This window comes from Meleagris gallopavo, chromosome Z, assembly GCF_000146605.3.
Source record: "Meleagris gallopavo isolate NT-WF06-2002-E0010 breed Aviagen turkey brand Nicholas breeding stock chromosome Z, Turkey_5.1, whole genome shotgun sequence".
Lineage (NCBI taxonomy): Eukaryota > Metazoa > Chordata > Aves > Galliformes > Phasianidae > Meleagris > Meleagris gallopavo.
This window is the reverse complement of record NC_015041.2, coordinates 67,706,179-67,726,852: the sequence shown is the minus strand read 5'-3', so window position 1 is coordinate 67,726,852 and position 20,674 is coordinate 67,706,179. Positions and strand designations below refer to the sequence as shown.

General features: G+C 38.0%; 1 protein-coding gene across 1 annotated transcript in view; it reads right to left on the bottom strand.

Moving 5' to 3' along the window:
* The window catches only part of SNX24 (sorting nexin 24), a 70,092-nt gene that overhangs the window by 32,580 nt on the left and 16,838 nt on the right, over nucleotides 1-20,674 (bottom strand). The gene's annotated exons all lie outside the window — the stretch shown is intronic.

Genomic DNA, 20,674 nt, shown 5'->3' with positions numbered 1-20,674 from the left:
TCCTTTCTTTCCTTTTTTTCATTTCTGTTTTGCTCAGAAAATGCTGGAAATAATTATTTCCAGGAGAATGAAAGACAATGGTCAAGAAAGATAATTACATCAAGACCTGAGACTTGGAGCAAGTGAAAGCACTTTGAAATAAATTTGCAAACAGTGTTCATGTCTGAACGTAGAAAAAAGGGTTTTCTGACATGGTTATGCACACGGAGCTTGGATCAGAGCAAACAGGCAGGAATCATGCAGGATAAATGCTTCCTATTGTCAGCTGGAACCTGCCTTTCAAACACAGCTCTAAGTGCGATGGCTCTTGCTGGCAAGTCAAACCACATGAGAACCAGATGGCACTTTATTCAATCCAGCCTGAAACACATCCACCTTTGAATGTGGGATGGATGGGACCAGAGTCACTTCGCACTGATGTTTACATTACCAAAATTAGTTCAGACCTTTGTAATCCATCAAAATAACTTGAGATACATTCCACCTCCTTGAAAAGGACTATTTCTGTGTCCTAATCACTGTGAGCAAATGACCTTATTTGGGTGCATTGATTTTTTTTTTCCTTGTCTATTTAGACTATTTTGGGAGAACAGCTATAGGCTATTAAACAATTCTCCTCTCAATGTGCAAAAACTCCAAGGTACCCTCAGGAATATATTTTAAGTTCAGAGTTGTAAAGAGGATCGGATGCAAAGAAAAATCAATGCAAACTTTTTTCTTTAGTTCAGACTTAACATCCTAATTATATGAGAGGAAAACATTACTTACATCTTACACTCTACACACTGCATGAAAGAAATGGTTCCACAAGACACAAAATGCTTCTAATTGCACAGGAAACATGTTGCGGATAAGGAGACCCAAGGACAATTTTTGGGAGGACTGGGTAACAGAATATAAAAATACTTAAATCACTAGTGACCAACTGGCTGGTTCAGATGTTGCAATGGTTTTGAATTAACTAAAGCTCCAGCAATTGCTACCAACTCATGACACCCAATTGCACTTCAGTCAGGAAAGAGCTTCAGCACCAGTGGTAGTTCAGCACTTTTGCTGGCTGCAGGGCATGCTGGCAACCTGGAGATGCCAAATAGGCTCCTGCCTCAGTGGTGAGCACTCATGGGGAAGGTAACCTTCCTGTGTCACACTCAGACTTGTGCACACCCACCTGGTCTTAGGCATGTGCAACTTCAGGGAAATCTCCTGCCTAGAGACTGCAGATCTGTCATTTATGAAAGAGAATAGTTGAAACATGGGGTAAAAGAGAAACAAAAATCCCTCTGTTGACCTTCTTTTCAAAGCCAGTATCTATTTGCTCTGTTTCACCACTGGTTAATGAATTGTATAAATGTTTTCAGAACCAAAAAGTATGCAGCACTTGTACAGCTTCCCTTTTAATCCTACCAGCACGGTTTGCATAAATCTTGCCATGTAGAAGACGTACAAGTTTACTGGGCTTAGAAGACCTGCAAACAGAGCCACAGCCTTCTGCACACAATATTGTCAACTTCAAGACCACAGTTCTGATACCTTCATGCCTTCAATTGGCTCAGTCAATACAAATGTTTTGACTTTGCCTTCTGCACTGTAGGATTCAGTTTTAGCAGCCACCTGACATTTATAAAGACTGACAGTGGACCTACAGTGCATGAACTACTGTTTAAAACAGAAACATTAGAAATAAATGAAAAAATATCAACCCAACACCGCAAATTATGCTTATTTACAGTGGCACCTAAATGTCATAAATCTAAAGCAAATTGCAGAAAATATATTAAGTAGGTATCATAAATGTTTTCATCTAAGACATTTAAATACTAAATTGAATTATACAGTACCTTAAAACACAACTGCAAGTACATGAAATATCATATATTGTGCTTATGACTGCTATAATATTATTCAACTGTAATTAGACTGTCATTAGCGCACATATTCCAAGCTTGCTTCCTCCACATTTACAAGACCACAACTTCTAAGAGCATCCTAATGGCACAGAATTACGTTGGTCCTGCAGTTTTGTGAGGACAAGGCTGTATCTGAAGTGCAGCAGGATGGCACTGGCTTGCAACAAGCGAATCTCTTCATGAATTCAGAGTAGCTATAGGCTAGCCTCACAAATCTAATGAGGAATTGCAGGCCCTGACAGAAGAACAATGTGAGGAAACAGGTGAACAAAGAGTAAAGTGCCAAAATAAAGATGGAAGAACTCCAGAAAAAAAAAAATAGCAACACTGCAAGGGAATTACTTTTCTTGTAAAAATGCCCATGTTCTATGAACATAACTGACAAGACAGTTAGTTAAATGAAAAATGCAACAATTAATCACCGATTACAACAAGTACGATGTTTTTCCCATAGTTAACGAATTACCAGAAATTACACTGCACTGAAAGAAATGAAATTCATCCTTAATAGGACACAAAGGACTACAGATATGAACATACCAATCAAAAAACTTGCTTCTATGAGTATGCTGAAACTAGAAATGACTTACCTTTCTTGGTTAGTGCCTAACAGTTAGCAGTGATGTTTGCACAAAGTCAGAAGATCACTGAAAGTGAAAGAATTTAACCCACATCATGACATCAAGGGTAAGCAACTTCAAATTTAAAACCATCACGAATAATGCTAATGTTCTGCCTACCAAAACTGCAGCACCAGCTCTACAATTTGTAGCTATCAAAACAATGAAGGAAACTCATGGAGAATAATTTTTAAGGTTTTGTTAATAAGACACTCAAATCTTCAGCCTGACTACAAAAATATTTAAATATGATTGCAGAATAAAAAGAGGGTGGAATCTTTCTGGCTCTCTTCTTTGCCTCTACTTTGTCTCAGTGAAACGGAATATATTCAGATACTGGAAACCACTTTTTGTTAGTGGCAATTATACATAATTTTGCCACTTTCCTGTACTTATCAGTTTTTGAACCCACACCTCCTCTAGCTAAATGACACGTTTTTCAAGAGGAATAATATTTCTTGCTCCAGAAAGCACAGCAGTTGTACAGTATTACATAATAACTACAATGTACAATGCAAGAGCAAATAATTGGTGTTGCATCACTGTGAATTTTTGAGATTGCTTAAATGGAAAAAAATAGGAGCAAATATAACATATACACAAGTCTTCAAGTGCAGAGATATGCTAAGGACACAGAGAATCATGCAAAGCTAAACTGACAGCAACCTCCTTCAGTTTTATGCATGTCAAGCGCTCACACTTGACAAAACAGCTGACGCCTATCTTCTGATTTGATGTAGAAACACATAAGTCCAGTGATTATGTCTCAAAAATTCAACAACCAACCAAAAAACAAAAAAAACAACCCCCCAAAATCAGAAGGAGAAGTTTAACAAAATCTGACAAGAATGATAAATATGATCAAGAATAGGGAAGCAAACTGATAATGTCTCAGCGTGGCTTCCTATTACATGAGAAACACAGAGGCAATACTCTAAGTGTTCAATCAAAGAAATTAGATTAATTCATTTTTTTATTATTACTATAAGTTATTACTATCATTTTGAGTATATTTATATATAGAGAGAAAATTAATTACAAAGTATATAGCCTTCTGTAAAATTACAGTTGAGAAAAAGGTTTGGGGCAACTTCATTCAAAGTGAGGAGATGCAAAAACCAGAAGCAGAAAAGTTTACAGAAAACAGATACATTCATCTAACATTCACCAGGAAAGAAAGTCCTACAGGATTCTTGTACTGTGCTTTTCTCTCCTAATACCAACACTACTTCTATTTAATACGTTACTTACAGATCTAAACACATCCCTTTAGATGCTTCAGCATACCTGACAGACTTTTGTCTGAGGAACAGCTAATGCATTCAAAGTGCTAAGATGCTCAGTCTTAAATCTTTCTCATGACCATATGGAAGGATTTCCAGGACAAATAAAATGACAGTTACGGTCCACAGGGCACTAACAGGATTTCCACATGTTTAGTGTTTCATTATTGCTCAAACAACAGCATATTTTCTCTCTCAGTTATGCTATAATTAAAACAAGACTGCAGCACATATTGAAGATCAAAAGATGACTCTAAACCGGTCTCCATCCAACTAACCAAGGGCAGAGCAAGGGTCCTCAGCATCAGCAGGAGCACTAGGGTGCTGGCATGGCCATGGCCATGTGTGGGCACTGGGCAATGCCCTGCCTGAATGCGCTCTGCCCAGAGCTGGGGGCTGCACACAGGGCCAACCCAAACCTCACAGCAGCCCAGACAGAACTGAATCTCTCTGTCCCCCACATGAAAACAAGTCCACTTATTCTGACTTCAGTCTCAGGAGGGAGAGAGAGGCAGTAGAAATTAGTTCTGTGCGGGTGCAGGGCAGTTCTTGGGCTGGGAAATTGCCTTTTTCCTTTATTCTCCAGCCACATTTCCCCAGCTCCAGTTTCCCCCATCACCTATGTTTGGGTTATTCACCCCATGCTCACTTGCTGAGACTTACGCTGTTCTGTGCTTAAGCAAGTTGCTTACAGCCACATCTCCTCCTGTTTCCTGGAGCAGCTGCAGCCCCACCAGTGTGAGCAGCTGGTTGGAGCACCCAACCAGCCCACCCCGTAGGGATGGATAGTAAGGAGAGAAGTGGAGCAGCTGGTTTAGCTGGGGACCTATAAGTACATTACAGATATTGGAGGTAGGAAATGAGAAAGAGATAGCACTTAAATTCCAGGAACTGAGAACAAGCATAGAGTTGGGAATTAGGATGAACAAGCACAGAGCTGTGGGACATCCCTCCTTCCTGGCATTGGTGCCCAAACAGGCTGATTCCATTTTCCAGATGACATGAAAACTGGCAGCAGCAGCCACAGCCCTGCTCCCCTCCCTGCTGCCCAAGCCAACTAGATGCACCACACACCCACACTCCCTCCTCCAATACAGCTCTACACTCCGTAAGTGTTTCACTGATAAAGAAAGGTTCCCAAGAGATTCACACCCATCACATTTCCAGGTATGCTGTCTTACCCAAACTCAGTTCAAAAGCCCTACTATCCCTGCACTCCAAACACTGTGATCTCTCTTATGTAGATCCAAACTGTTACAAGGTCAGGTATTAGAGTCCAGAAAAGAAAAACAATGGTCTCTTCAACAATCTTTAGCATGTAATTTGTCTTTCTCACCAAAGCTATGAAATAATTAAGGATATTCCATATTCTACCCTCTTTTGCAGTACAGGTGTTCCACACTCAAAATGGCACAGTATAGGTAGGAATTACCTACAAAAAGCGTGCACAGAACTCTAGGGTATTCTTTCTGAAGATGGCCTTTAAGTATGTCACATTTCTTGGGGCTTAGAGGGAGAGCTGGTGAAACGATTTATATCTCAACCCAGTGAGACTAACTCCTGCAAGATGGGAGGCTCGAGGGAGGCTTCTGCGCAAGTGTCACTGCTGAGTGAAGGAGCTGCTGACACATAAGAGTAAGTAGTTTTCTGATTTTTTCAATTCACTTCAAACCAATCTTTCCCAAGCACATCGTTCATATAAAAAAAAAAAATCCCATAGGAACATCACTGTCATTTCCTGAAAAATAACTTTCTTGACTTTCCAAGCTAAAATGCCTTTCCCTTGCCAGTGAAACACTGACTATGGAAATCTAATTTGTAACCAACCAAAAAGCTACAAGATCTGACCTGTTTTTGGCATTTTTCTTTGTTAGTCCTGCAGAGAACAACTGTTACACAGATGACATCCCTTTAAAACCTAGTTGTCAGTGTGGTCACCTATCTGGCTAATACCCTTTGAATTAAACTCAAGAAAAAATGTCTTGATCTTTTACTGAAAAAGGAAAAGGTTCCTAAAACATTATAGTCCTCACAGTCACAAAAACAAAACAAAAAATGTCCTGCTCTGCTCCATTTGTTCATCTGGATTATCTCAATGTCTCTTATCAGAAATATTCTATTAATAGAACAACCACGAGGCTTTGTAATGGAAGATATATGAATTTTCTAATGAAAATAATAAACTGGGATAAAATACTTGAATACAAAAAAGACAAAAATACATACATGAAACAAATGAACTCAAAATCTGATGAGATGTTAGGAGTTTCATATTTCATCAGAAAACACTTTGCTATTTTATCCATAAAGACTGTGAAGAATTCCTGCACTTTTCAAAGCAAGAGGCAGCTCCTAGCTACAATGAAAACGTCCCCCTGCCGCAACCAACTAGCTGCAAGAAAGTCCACTTTACTAGAAGCTAAAAACCAAAGATTTTTCCTGCAGACACTCAAGGTCAGGCTGGACAGGGCTCTGAGCACCTGATTGAGCTGTAGGTGTCTGTTCATTGCAGGGGAGTTGGATCAGATGACCTTTAAAGGTCCCTTCCTGCTATGAAGCTATGGTAATTTAAAGTCTGTGTTATTTTCTTTACATTTATAATTGCTGTCTGAAAACCTGTGGGCTATTCAGGACTTCCAAAATGTTGATACTGAACGTCTGCTAAAAAAAAAAAAAAGTCAAATGTGTCCAAGAATATGTTAAAAAAGTATACACTGCAGCCCCATGTAACTTGCAACAATTCAGTACTCTCCTGACTTGCTCATTTAATTACCATAAACTCTCTGGCACGATTAAACCAATGTGCAGCAGCATTCCTTGCACCAACAAATAACAGCCTTGTCAGATGTTCCTTTCAGAAGCTTAGAGTTTTGGTGAAAACTCAATAGCCCAGCTAATACCAAGTCCAGGCACCAGTATGCGACAGGGCTGAGTGGCACCTGCAAGCAGAGCTGTAGGCACAATGAAGATATTACATCCTATTCCTCGAGGCTTTGATATATTAAGCAAGGAGCTAACTCAACACTTGGCATAAACTCAGAACATGTGAGTGACATATAAAGACTGCAGTTAGAGAAATATTTGCCATGCAACCCAGATCTCTACTCCCCATTCAGAAATCAGTTCAAACAGAACACAGCATGGTGATGAGCGTCATAGTTTGAAGAAGCTGGCTTTGGATTGTCTCATATATATGTTTACCATGATACACAAATTTAGCTTTTTTCTGTGCTGAAAAGTTACTACACATAGGAACACTAAACACAACAGGATTTAGCCAGCACACACATAGCGCAAAGTACTAAAAATCAACTTAGTGCAAGGCAAAGAAATACTGTTTGTTCTGCCTGTCAAAACAGAGCCACAATTACCTAAGCTGTTGTGTTCTATCTGTAGTGTTCTCACACAAAATTGACAGCTTTATTTCAAACATCAGCATTTGTTTCTGAAGAGTCATTATAGCTATTTATTTAAGAATGCAATCTTGCTCACCAAACGTTTCCCTGCAAAGTTAATTTCTTTTGAACAGTAATTCAAAATGGGATGAAGACAAATTCAGCAAACTGCAAAGCAGCTTCATATCTTACTGGACTGAACCTGCTGCTACAGTGAAAAGACTTGAAAGAAGTTATCAAGATTGTTTTTTGATGCATTAAACTTGAGAAAACAAGATGGTTCTTCACCTGTATGGAAGGCAGACAGAATGAAAATGAAAAACCCTGTGCAACTACTTGAGAAACTGTAAGAGTAGCCATCACAAGCAGTGCCAAACAAACAATAAAATACTGGGCCCAGATTAAAATTTAAGTTACTAAGCTCCTGAATTCACCTGCTGTGGCTAACAACATCTATGGTGTAGTTAGGCTATTAGCACAATGAATGTAGATAGTTGTAAGCCAGAATTAGTTCATGCATTGCTGGCAACAAAACAGTAGCAGTGGTTATGGCCGCACAAGTTGCAAAACTCCTGGCAAAGTCTGAATAAAACCTAGTGCTGCCAGGATCAGCCTAGCTCTATCAAAGTACATCTGCAGGAACAGCAGCTGATGATATGGAGACATCCAACTGAAGGAAGCAGAATGAGCGTGAAGTTCAGAGAATCAGAGAATCACCAATGTTGGAAAAGACCACGAAGATCATCCAGTTCAACTGTCCACTTGTCATCAGTATTTCCCACTAACCCATGTCCCTCAGCACAGCTACACATTCCTTGAACACCTCCATGGACAGTGACTCCATCATCATCCTGGGCAGCCCATTCCAGACACCCTCTAGGAGAAGAAGCATTTTCTAATGTGCAACCTGAATCTCCCCTGGTGCAGGGTTTCAGAGGGATGCAGACACATCCCTTTGGACCCAATGGACTCAAGAGTCACAAGTCTTGACTCAAGAACAATGGGAGGAAAAAAAGGATGAGAGAAAGACACCTCCTAAATTTCATTCCTAGTTGTATAGTGTAAATACAGCAAGGAGCTGAATCACAGACATTTCAGACAGACCTGTACTGGCAGTAATGAAAGACTTCTGTGATTCTGTGATACTTCAGGCAGCACAGAATTCAATTCAACACCCATGCCTGAGATAATGCAATATCTGAAACACTTACAGAACTACTTCAATACAATTACAGCAATGTATTAAGTAGATTCAAAGGCAGCAGATACACTAACACAATATATAAAACTGAAGCGTCTCTCAGCAATATATGCTACAAGATTGAATAACCTATCACAGAGCACTGGTTGTACAATTAAATATTTATAATTCCAAAGACAATGAAAATTGATTCAGTGAGGATTATGTTAATTTATAACTGGCCTCTCCATCATTTGGAAGATAGTAAACAGTGAGTAATTATATGCCTGTACATGTATACATAGTACTTTCTCTGGCTGATACAACAAATTTCAGAAAGGTTTGAAACACGTTATAGTTTGAGCTTGATACTGGGAATGTGCAAGAACTGCACACTTCAGGCAAAGCGACATGCAACAGATTACTGAAAATTGTGATAAATGTTTAATCTGAACCAAAGGTAATTCAACACATTAGTCTCTTCAAATGCTATCTAGAAGCATCAGAGTCAAAATGTCTAATTCAGAGGTCTAAAAATCTGAAACTGCCTTTTTCTCAAATATGGGGGAAAAAAAAAGTCATTCTGCAGGCACTGTTACCTGGGCTGGCTGTTGTTGTTCTGACTGTGAAATAGTCACGGAGTGAAAATGTCCCTGTTCATTGCAGGAGTTGGGTTAGATGACCTTTAGAGGACCCTTCCAACTCAAACGATTCTATGATTCTAAGTCACGGCCATGCACAGACTACAGAAGAGTCAGCTTGGCTTGGATACTCCACTAATAAAAGCTAGAGGATTTCTCAACACAGCACTGCAAGAAAAAAGTACCCAAACGCTAACTCATCTATAAAATGTTAGACATTCCAAGCTCCTGATTCTTGGGTCTGAAACACATTTGTTTCACTGTTCCAAACAAGCTGTGTTTGCACACTACTTGCAGATACCAAGTCACTCGGATAAGCACAACCCCTAAATCCTGTTGTATAAATTCAGAAATACCATCAAGGGAAAAAATAAGAAAGAAGGATTATAGTAAGATGTCACTACACAAATAGGTGATACCAATATCATTTATTCCCTCATTCTGAGGCTTCAAATATTCTTTTTAACTTATTATGAGCTTAATGATAACTTGACACTCTTATGTAAAATCCATTGAATCTTTGTATTTTTCTGGATCCCACCATTTATTTAAAAAAAAAAAAAAAACTTAACTGCAGTTTCTATTCACATATAACTGCCATAAATAACTCCTTCAAATATTTTTTGTTACAAAAGCCCCATCACTGCGAGTCCCCAGTACCTCCCTGCAGAAGGAATATAAACTTTTCTTAGTTTACTTTAAATTTTTAGTTGCAGTGGAAGTTGATTTTTCTACATATTTACAAGAAACATCAACTCTCTGTTTACAGCAACTTACCTTGCCTTGTATGCCTATGAGGTGTTACCTCCAGCTGCTTTAAGTAGCAGCTGCTCAGCATTCTGTACGTTCTCTCTCCTTGCTAACCTACTCTTGCACTCATGCTTTTCGCAAGTAAGAAACATAGAGGAATAAAAAGGTGCATTCACCTTGCATCAGTGGATTCCTTATTCTTCTGCTTCAGGCAGCAATTCACACACACACTGGTGCTATTTTTAGTGAGCAGCTCAGTAACATACCAAGAGGATATGAGACGGAGTTGATTTAGTAAAATATATTACAGACATTACTGGCAATGACACGAGTAGTTAGAACAATCTAATATTTTCCATTACAAGACTGTACTCAGTTTTGCCAACCTTTAATTTTTGGGCTTATACATTTCCATACCAGGTTATGTGATTCAGATAGAAAATATTTTTAGAAAGTTTCAACTGAGACAGTCCAAGCACATCCAAAAAGAAAAATGTGCTTTATTTGTGAAAAAAAAGAAGAAAAAAGAAACAACCACCACCACCTCTGATACAAAAAAAACAACATTTTACAGTAAACTCCAAGATGTGGATAAGGCCAGGAATACACCTGGGAGGGAAGTTTGGCCAATCTATATCTTTATGAAAAGGAAAAAAAAAAAAAAAAGGAACTTTTTTTGCATAACAGAGGTTTTCCAATGGCATCATCACTTTCAGTCCTTCATAAAATCTACTGAAATTTTATGGAATCTCCACAAAGTTACCACAAATTTCAGGCCTACAGAACAAATTTCCATGGTTACCCAAAATCTGGAGCCTGATAGCAAAGAAAAAAAAAAAAAGATGACATTTAACATTTAAAAATTCAGGTGGCTATCAGTCTAGGAGTCTACACAAGGGACATCCACCACCCCCACAGGTAGGCAGTACCTCTCCAAATGCTGCACTCCCTTCCTTTCATCCCCATTTACTTTGTCAGAAATAAACAGTAAAAAAGGGAAACCCTTAAGAAATGATGGTTACTGATTTAACAGCCAAAGATCAGCGGTGTCTATTAAGCCTTCCACACACAGCAATCCAGCTTTGCAAACTCATTCTCAGCAGTCAGTTGCACACTACTTTTCCCCTCTGCTTGTCTGCTTCGCTTGCACGACTGCCAGTGTTGTGGGAACCAGTGAGCAGAGCACATACCTTTATTGCTTCTTCCCATGTAAGAATGAGAGAGTGAAAGAAATAGCACAAAAAATGATTTCCACAGTAAGTATGGCTTCAAGATTAATGCAAACTGTAAATCTACAGACTCTGGGAATTTTGCTATTGCAGTGCAAGAAGATTTAATTTATGGTTTTCCCCAGGAAAACCTACTTAAAGCATCTCACTTGGGCATGATTCAGAGGCCTAAGGTTAAAAGCCCAAACCCTCAGAGAGCCTGTTGGCCTAGACCAGAGACAGCCAATATGCTTACACAGACACATTATGCCATGACACACAAGGCTCTACTGGTTCCTATTTCAGACATGAGAATCTGTGACTCTTGAACTTCCTTGCCTCTTCCTAATTTTGCCATTTCATCATTGATGAAGGCTCTTTATTAGGATTCTAAAATATGGAGGGAAAACACACAAGCCCACACATGGCCCAAAGCCATCTTCTACACATACTATCAGTGCAGGCATCTTATTTAACATCAGAATTCGAATTGCAGCAGGGCCTACTGTTGTTCTACTCTTAGGTTCAACACTTCTCAGCTCCTCCTTCTACAGTACATTAAAGAGAAATAGAAGAGCTATTTCAGAAAACATTGATTTTTCTACCTGAGAAAGGAGACTCTCCATGAAAAATACTTCTTTGCTCCTCTGCCTCACAAGAAAAAAAAACTCTCAAGAAGATGTTATCTGCACAATCATGGACCAACGCAATATTTTGTTCCGGCCAGTGTTTTTGGGATATGACTACAATAAGTAACTGGCAAATCAATAAGCAAGGCATTCTTGAAATATATTAAAAAGTTATTTTTCTCAAACTTCTGTATCATTGAAATGCATAAAGAATATGGAATTAACCCAGCTAACGATTTTTTAGTAGAAAAAAAACTCCTTAATTATTGTTTAAGCTCATAGAAAATGGAGGAAAACTCATTTAAGACATGTAGGTTAAAAAAAATTGCCATATATATAGAAGGGTGACATTTTCTTACTCTTTTACACTAGTTTTGTAAGATTTTGATCATTAACTTCATGTATAACTGTAATGTTCTACTAAAACTGAACATTAACGTTTCTGACAGAAAAAACTGACAGCATTTCTAATGGACTTGAAGGAGGAAAAGATGAATTACTGCAGTTTACAATGACTACTACCCAGTACACTGGGTTCAAATAAGGCTTTGCATAAAAGACAAGTCAACCCATCAAACCCCAAAATATATAGCTTATAAATTCTACCAATCAGAAATAGAAATACATACTGTAAAGTCTGTTATTTTATTTGCAAACCTTTCCTTTGCACTAGACACTTCCTATAAAATCTGGTCAAACTGATGGCTCATATCATACAGGGTCATGCTGAGTAAAGTAAGTAAAGAGTCAAGTAAAGGAGTAAAGGGATAAAGAAGAGGGACATTCAAAGTGATGGCATTCATCTTCCCACACTGTTACATGTGATGAGCTTTCCTGGCAGTGGATGTCTTCCTGCTGACAGGAAATAGTGAATGAATTCCTTGCTTTGTTCTGTTTTGCAGGTTTTGCTTTACCTAGCAAACTGCAACTCAAACCATAAGCTCTCACACTCTTACCCAGCAAGAGGCTGGGTGGTACTTAGTGTCAAACCACAGAGACAGCAAGTATTTCCATTAATTTCAAAATATTTTTTCTACGAGTCTTTCATCTTTGCTACCAGATACTGAAAAGATCAAGTAAAAAAAGTTACTGTTGAAGCAGTAATTCATTCACAATTTACAGAATCCTCCCCAAATTACAAGTAATAATGGACTGCTCAATCAGCAAATGAAGAGAACTAGGAGGAAACTGAAGACATGTCTCCCTTTTGTTCTTCTCAGCACTTCTGCTAACTGGCACTGCTTTCTCATACATTCATTATTTCCATTCCAAGTGAGAATAATATTAGCATACCACTTTTAACAGGCTCTATAAATGGACGCAATTCTCAGATTTGTGGCTGTCTAGTGATACTTCTTTCGTTGTTCTTGTAATCATAGAATATCCTGAGGTGGAAGGGACCCACAAGGACCCCCGAGTCCCACCCCCTGACCCATGCAGCAGCACCCAGACCCACACCGTGTTGGAATCCTGCATCCCTTCCGGTGGTGCTGCTCTGCAGTTTCTCATCCCTGGGTCTGTTCACAGCGCCAAGGGCTGCCCTGTCTCAGCTGCAGAATGCAGCACATGCTCTCATTCAGCTTCACATGGTTTCAGACTATCCAGCTCTCCAGTTTCTCTAGATCTCTCTGCAAGGCCGCTCTGCCCTTGAAGGAGTCAAACAGCTCTTCCAATTCAGTGCTGTCCACCAACATAGCGTACACTGGTGTCCTGCATCCAGACCGTTAACGAAAACCTTACCGAGAACTGATTCCAAAATGGGGTTCTCCTGGGTAACCCCAGTAGCAACTGGTGACCAACCTGATGTAAATCCATTTACTCTAACCTTAAATATCACTATGGCTGCAAGCACCTGTTTGATACTGTAAACACTGTGCTCATAAGTAAACCAAGTGCTTGCTTGATTTAAAGCATTTAAAACATTCAGCATATCAGGAATAGAAGTCTGAAAATAGTTCTGGTGTTTGTACTTGTTCTTAAAATGGGAATCCAAATGCCTTAAATTTTTGGTGAGAGGTCTCTGTTGTCCCTGAACAAAATACCTTTTCTCTTCTACTCTGTTCATATAGACTGGCTCACAGTGCCGTCATAACCAACCCAAGATAACGTTCTTCTGCAGATTATGATCCAGTCTACAATAACAACTTAAAATACGTTTCCTCTCTCCCTGGCATTTTATTTCAAGGTATTTTAATCAGCACAAAGTTGTACTTTCTTGGACTTTTTGTTAGTGTTAAGAAAAAAGAAGATCTCTGACTAAAAAACCTCTAGTGACTTGCTTCCAAATCGGATTTGTACTGTTCCCATTCAAGACACCTATTTACATGAAATCTCTTATAGTTTCTCTGGCTGTATAAAATGCAGATGACACTGCACATCAGGCCTCTGTTTGCCTCTTTGCACAGACAGTCCAAAACAGTTTTCCTGATCTGTTTCAACTTGAAATGTTGTCAATATATGGATTGTCTTGCTTTCTAATTCAGTGAAAAATCTAGTTTTCCATTAGTCTGCCTTTCTAATTTTCGATACAGCTTTACTAAATGTAATTATTAAAGGCAGATTCAAGAAAGCAATTACTGAGCTACTGGTTTGCATCTCTGAAGTCTTAATAAGGAACAAGAACTTGAAGTGACAGAAGCACTGCAAAATCTGTAAATACAAAAATCCAACTATATATTTATCTTATTGGATGCAATACACAGAGGAAAAAACAGAGGGATGTGGAAAACGAATATGATCTCAACAAGTTTGGTCAACTATACAATTCTCTTATCCCAAATCTTACTATCACTGTGCAGTACATATAGAATTGCAAGAGATTTCAGAACTACTGCAGGAATACCTCTAGAAAGAGTTTTAAAAAACACAGCATCATATTAAGTGCAAGACCATAAGCAATGGAAAAATGGAATTTTACCCTCTTAATATGGCAATTTTCAAGGTATTCTGAAGGTTACAATACTCAGAGGGTTTATACTGGACTATGAAATACCAAATCTTATCAGTATTTGCAGTCAAATAGCCATAGTAAAGTAAAAGTGATTTTGTAAAATAAACTTAAGAAATTAATACAGATTAGACTCATTTAAAACTGAAAGTATCTTAAAACACAGGAAAGCACTATGTTGTCAGCATGAGAGCTCTTCTACTTCTAGAGATCTTCAGTAACCATTCTCAAGGTATTCTGAGTCCAGACATAAGACTGCAGTTGAAATAGCTTTCTTCTGTCTAATGACTTCCTCCCCCCCAAGTCAGTCATCGCCATTTCTCCCCTATTAAAAGCAGTCACAATGAGATCAGAGACAGAAGTCTCAATTAAAAACTATAACTTGACACCACTCTTTTTGCAGCCATTATTCTACGCACAAAACATTTCTCACTTGCAAAAAGAACAACACTTTGCCTGTGAGTTGATGAGTCAAATTAGAAATTAATTCAAAACCACTTTCTGATTCAAAATAAGAATCAGCCTACACAGAACATTTGCAGCAGCCTTCCTTTCATTGCAAAAGTTGCAAGTTCATCATATCCAGTAAATGAATTTAAGTATGCTAGAGAGCAGCAATTACTGATCCAGCATTATCTGCTTTGCGTTTCCCTGCATTTGTCACAAATGTATATGGGCAGATGAGCAACTAGCCTATTCCTCCTATATAAAACAAAGATAACTCACTCCAAATAATTAACAATATAGATTGTTAATTATTTATTAGGTAGGTAGAGGCAAGACCCAACACCTGAGAAAACAGGAATGCAATTAATTTACAATGTTTTTCCTTGGTTACTCTTAATACAGGTTCATGCCCTCTCAGAAAACCTGGTCTAATCCTTTCAGCTGAAGAGAGCTACTGCTAGAAATTCCTGTAAGAAAATCCATGGAGATGAAGAGGAAGTATGCTCCTGAAAGTCTAAAACAAATACTACAGAAGTCAGAATTCTGGTTCTGAGATCATGGGAGACACAGTATGAACATGGAAGTACCACAAGCAACCTCGCTGAAGACAAAATCTCCTCTTTAGCAGCAGGGGCTGCATGAAAAATTCTCAAGGCTGATCACAGCTGAAGCATCAAGCTGAATTCTGAAGCTTCCCTTCATACAAATTGCATTCCAGTGAGAGAGGAAAAAACATTTAAAGCATGTTAATCTTAATTTAGTCTGTGAAACCTCAACCCTCATCTTCTAAGCAGTTTTGCCAGAGGCCAGGAGAACAAGAATGGAAGGCTACCAGGTAACAGTGATTGCTGTTATAAATAGATTAAAGCACAGATCTCATGCTACTTCACATTACTAAAGCCAAGAATTTTTTTTTAAGCAGATTTCATTTTACTACTTGCTTTCTCTTCATAATCACAGCTTCCACGCTTTCCATCCTATGAAACAGCAACTATGGTAAGGACGTCTATGTTTCTTAAGGAGTAAATCAATCCTTAAGGCAAAAGGCAAATACTATGCTCTTTCTTCAACACCTTAAATGTCTGTTCATCTCCAAACACTGATTACAGAAACTTCCTCATTTCCCAGAAAACTGTGCCTGGAATTTGAGCTATAAGTTTCTTATGTTAAAATTGGAACAAAAATCAATTTCTAAATATTATAAATGCAAAACTGAATCCCATTAACCTCTTACTATTAACAGTTATGACAGCTGATGCCTTGTTGGAATCATGAAGTATAATAAAAAATTTCAAATAAAAATAAAACTGCTAAAATTGATCTAAAATTGATCACAGAGGAATACATCCGTTTGCTTTAATCCTCCATTGTCAGTTCTGAAAGCCTTTTCAGAACTTCTTCACAATTAAACTAAACCAAAACAAACAAACAAACTGACAGCACAACACTCCCAAAGCTTTGATCCTTGCTTCTCTAACAGAAACCTGAAGTTGCTGATGGAAGGCAATTATTTGATGAAAGAGTACGCTAACATGACTGGAGACTTTCCCCTGTATATTTCTGAGGAGAGTATTTTCAACACGTATTTAATCTTCCCTTATTTTAAGAGCAGGTAGGACCCAAGACTTAGTATCAAGACACAAGAATAAAAGAAGAGGTCATTTGTGAGAAGACCATTTAAAATACTTTGTCGTGTGCCCTGTAACACAAGAAGGCTTTTTTCTCTTCACTATTTTTGAATTATTTGACTCATGTACAAGCCACAATCATCTTGCTGCACGCTTACGGAAAATGAAAAATCTTGTCTGAAGCAATACCAAATCATTTATACACAGCAGACATCCAGCTGTCATTTCTGTCTATCCCAGCAGCACACCCCCTCCCACTTCTCTCTTTAGTCTAGGGGAGCTGTCAAGTTCCTAGTTTCTGACGTGTACTTACATCATTCAATGACATCTGACAGTAGTGAAAGGCCACAGAAAACTGCTTATTGATCACAGCAAAACTAGTTGACGGAACAGATGAGGTTGTATCACAGAAATGCAGCCACACTCAGGTGATGACATTTTGCTCCCTTGTATACAACCGCTTAATGGAATACAACTTCATTATATCATGCCACTAGTGCTTAAAGAATCGCACAGTTCTCATGAGTGTTTTGTCTATGCAGTGATGAGGACAATCTATCTGTACTGGTACCAATGTATTATTAACCCGATTTGCTCATGAACACTTGCAAGTTACCAGCCAATGTGTCCCGATGAATATACTAAGAGACACTGAAGACTCAATCTTGCCAAAATTTAATTGAGTTGACCTTTTAAAAAAAAGATGGAATTACCATTTAGGGAGCCAGATCTGCTCAAGATTTACTTCTGCAGAATACTGTGCTGCTTAGTAAAGACATTTTAAATGACCATTTTTGTGCTTGGGACTGGTACAGTTTCCCAATGGAAGGGATAACTGATCATTAGTATTTCAGAGGTTATTATATCAACTTGCATGAGAGTCTTTCAACTATATTGATTTAAATGCTGAAGAGTTCTTGGACAGCAACTCTCCATACACGCTGTCCCACAGTGCCCTACAGATAAAATATCCATTTTCTTATTTTTATTCCCTTCTTTTTGTCACCTTGAATAGAATCTTCCTATCAACGTAAACTTATTTCATGCAGAGTAATCTGTAAGGATGTAACTGTACAGACAGTCCTCACAGAATCTATGCTTATATTAGCTGTATAAATGAAAGACTCAAAGCAGTCAGGACAAAGTAAACTGCAGTGATTAAAAAATGCCAGCATATTAACTGAAGAACTTTAAATCACAACATTCTAGGTTTAGGCTGATAAATGAATACAACTTAGAAAAACTCACTCATCATTTTATACCTTTGAGTGAGCAGAAGCAAGTCAGTCTTTGTTTCAAACAAGAAAAATCTAAGGGGGGAAAAGATGGTCCAAAAGTCATTCTTCATAATTGATAACTGTTTCTCAGCCTAAGTTAATCCATACACTTAAGTACTTATAATTGAAAACTGTCTTCAGCAAAGCAAAGCTATCGGCCACCTCACACACTCAAGAAATTACTTCTGTTTCAAGAGGAAAGAAATGAAAGACTCAGCTCTCAGAGGCATTTCCTTTCCCTTGACTTCGAACAAGCAGCATGAGACCAAAGGCTGACTAAATCAACGTCCCATGCAACCAAAGAAATGATGCTTTAAAAGTATCAGAGAAATGGAACTTTTAACAGCAGAAACAACTTGGACAATCCTATTTACCACATATAAACAACAAAGGAAAAAGATGGCAAGAGTCTTGCTGTGCTCTGTTTCATTGAATCACTCAAACTTCTCTCAGACAAAAAAGATTAATGGTAGCATGTTCTCTTCTTGGTGCTCTTGTAACATACGTACTGCAAAAAACCTAGAATAATTTTGCCCTGAGAATGAAGAACATCTTGGCATAAACTGAAATTTTCAGAGGCCATCTGGCTAAGGTTGAATCAACTTTCAGGTAAAGAACAACTACTTTTCCTATTCTAATGAAACTTCCCAATTTCTTCTCCAAGGGAGCCAGAGGAAAAGACGTACACGCAAAAAACGACAGCACTACACAGCTTTTCAGAGCAGCAGATGCAAGACTGCTTTTATTTTATTAACCCTGGCAAAACATCTTTTTCTCTTTTAGTTTTTTCTCCTCTCAGAAGGTGAATTAACCTCACAGAAACTCAGGAAGAATTTCAATGGGTGCTTACTGCCTGTAACTGAAAATTTCAGACAACAAGCTGATAGTTACAATGACTCAAAAATGAAACCAAGTATGGAATATTATCGAATGGCTTTCAAAAATATCTTCAACATTTTCACACATCTAGCTCAGCATACATCTAGCAATAACTCTGTCATCTCGGATATTATGGTTAGCTGTCAGCATTTATTTGCACATACACAAAACCATACATATTTAATACGTACAGATCTAAGGGGAAATGAATGATAAAAAACAATTATGTATTCAACATTTGTGATGCTAAATTTCTGAACAGCAAATCCTCCGTAATCTTCATGAAGTTAGAGACCACTGACAGTATGGATGTTTTATGTACATTTAAGAATTATTTTATGTATATTTAAAAAGATTTTTAAAAAGTCATTGCAAAAATAAACAAAGAAAACAAAAACAAAGACTTTTTTTACATTTCTGCCAAAACATTACTGCATAAACTTTTATTTCTAAGAACTCTACAATATCAGGATGAATATCTTTAGACAAAGAGTCATAGACAAACTACATTTTGTCCTTTCCAAGTCTGTCTATACAGAAAACAGGAAATTCTCTTCATCTCAGTTGTCTGATACGCATAAATACGTGGGCACAAAGCCTCGACACAGATAGTGATGATGGCAGCAATTCATAACCACTTATGAAAAAAACACCAACCCAAACTCTCTTACCAAAGTGAACTTACTTTTAAATGAACACAACATTTAAACACAAATCTGACTTTGAATTCGAGTACAAAACATCTATCCAGAGGACAAGAAACACTCCTGCTTAGTCAGTGAACTTATTTTGAACCACCTGAAAAATCAAGGATATACTACTTTGCATTTATTCCCAATTTTTTCAGGATATACCTTATAGCAAGTTTTCTCAGGAAAAGCAAGAAGCCACGTACTTCTACTATAATAGGGTAGGAGCTAAGAATCCTGGAAATACAGACTGTATGACAGGCTGTTAACATATGGATCGATGAGGACAAGAAGAATTTGAAAGAGAATTACAATAAACACACTTTACTATTCCAGTCTTTAGATAACGTATGTTAACTTTCAGATGTGATAGCTACAACTTAATCTCTTTTACATTCAGCTTTTATTTTTCTAAGGCAATTGCCAGCTCCTAACTCCATCACGCAATAATCCAAATTATTTGCTCGAGTTTAGGACATTACTTTAATATTCCTTTATTTTATTACAGGAAAACATCCATCACGGGTATGTTTCTGTTTTAGAGGAGACAGAATACTTTTTCTTCCCTGTGAATGATTCACAGAAAGCCCACATCACTACATCTGACTTCAAAAGAAGAGAAACTGACTCTTTATGACAGGGATATATGAGGTGGGCATTTGCCCAAGCTATTGCTCAAAGCATGCCTGTAGCAGTATCATCACTTCTTTCCAGACAGGCACACTAAGCTGAAGCAGTGACTTTTGTTTTCCTTGTTTAACTCAATGGAGTTAAAGTCAAAGTCAAAAGAAAAAGAAGTACTTGCATTCATTATGTATCAGAGGTACCTTTCTTTGTTAGTGGAAAAATATAGATTTTAGTGCCATAGGCTGTTGTCTTAAAAAGGCTGATAATAAACTGAGAACCTAACATTTTAAAAGGAATCCTGAAAAACATGTGCATGTGGTCTCAAAAACTTACACGTTACTTACATACAATAATTTACAGCTCCCTTGAATCCCAAAGCCTAAGACATGACAGCCTGCATCACATAATTGTACAACATCCCACCTAGGAAAAAGCTCTGAAAGCCTTTGCCTTGAAAGCACACAACTCATGATGGTCTACAAGAATTCTGCAATGTAGTCCCATCTTTCTTCTTTTTCCCCCCAATTTCACTTCCAACCTTCTTACTCTGCTCCTTGGTAAAACTAA